Below are 1,584 nucleotides of genomic sequence, written 5' to 3' on the forward strand. Positions count from 1 at the left end.
GCAGCAGGCGGGGCAGGGGCAGGGGCAGGGGCAGGGAGGGAGAGAGGCCTGTGAATGGCCACAGGGCAGGTCGAGATGCAGAGACGGCTCCGAGAGCAGCACACCGCCGGTGGGGGAAGGCAGCACAAGGCTGAAGCGATCTACCCAGGGACCCCTGGAGAGGCTGGACCAGAGCACGAACTTGAGGGGAGGCCCCCTGAGCGAGAGGGTCTTTCAGCACCCACCCACCCCTCCTCCCCTCCTCCCGCTGCTGGACTCTGACCTGGCGCTGTGAGGGACTCAGGCTTTTCATCATCACGCTACGTCTCATTCCGATCATCAGTGACTCACCTGGCCCCCAGGATAACCACACGCTACCCACTAACCTTAACCACAAGCTGCCTATTCCTCCTGCTTCAGCCATGCTTGAACACCAACCAGCAACTCACTGAGCTGGCCCACACCGGTAGGAGAAGAGCTCCATCCCTCAGCCCTCTGCCCTCCTCGTGGCCCTGGCAGAACGCACGGGGAAGGATCCTGGCAAAGCGCGTGACCACGCAGCTCTGCTTATAGCAGCGCACTCCGGAAAAGAAGTGCACGGAAGGAGCTGGAGCCTGCGCTCCTCTCCCAGGAGCCGAGCCCAGGATCCAAGGGTCAGTGTTTGCTCTGGCCTGGCTGATCCCATGAAGCTGAGAGGGATTCAGCTTCACCCACCACCACTAGTGTGGGTGGGGAGACACAGGCACCCCCAACCAGCTGCTGCGCTGCTGCAGCACGGGTGTCTGCCCCACGTAGTCAGCTCTGCCTCCCGTCGGACGGAGCAGGCTGCCAGCAGTCCGACAGTGTCACTAGGAGCGAGTGACTCACCAGCCCGAGGGCCGCTCTATATTTGAGCGTGACGGAGTCAGAAATGAATGCACGGAGTCAGGAGCTGCTTATCCTGAGGTCAAGGCGAGGTTCAGAAACCAGTTGTCAGAGTTCACCACCATGGCAAATAACATCTGTGCCGCTCAAATCTTTAGGGAGAGAGAACACGGTGCAGGGAGGGGGGACGTGCAACCACAGTGGGTCAAAGTGAGGTCGGACAGCCTGCAGGTACCTGCTGTGCACATCCTCTTCGGCAGCTGTGGAGCCTGAGCAGCAGTTCCCGAGGTAACTCTGGTGTGGGGAGGGCGCGTGCAGCCTTTGTTAGTTTTACTCAGTCCAACATTTGTCCTGATCTTGCAACCAAGCTCTTTGCAGCTGAACCGAAACTGTCTTGGGAGACTGGGGTGGGGAGGGGTGGGAGGAAGGCGAGAGCAGCTCATCCCTGGGGCAGGGCAAAGGGCTGCCGTGGTTTGGGACAGCAGTTAAACTGCTGCTCTGTTCACAAACTTCTGCCTTGGGACACACGATGAAGCAGCAGGCAAGTTTCTGCGTCCTTTCCCAGGCTCTGTGCTTTGCCAGCTGCTCCCTCCCGCCCTGTTCAGCTCTCCTGACTCATTCCAACTGATGCTGCAAGCAGTCCGGGCTGTGGCCAGAGCACCCCTCCAGGCTGCATGTCCTGCGGGGCGCAGCACAGACAGCTCACGCAGCAGCAGCTGTGTGTGGCATCCTGCGCCGTCC

The sequence above is a fragment of the Buceros rhinoceros genome, unplaced genomic scaffold, assembly GCF_000710305.1.
Source record: "Buceros rhinoceros silvestris isolate BGI_N320 unplaced genomic scaffold, ASM71030v1 scaffold10171, whole genome shotgun sequence".
In the NCBI taxonomy this organism is placed as follows: domain Eukaryota; kingdom Metazoa; phylum Chordata; class Aves; order Bucerotiformes; family Bucerotidae; genus Buceros; species Buceros rhinoceros.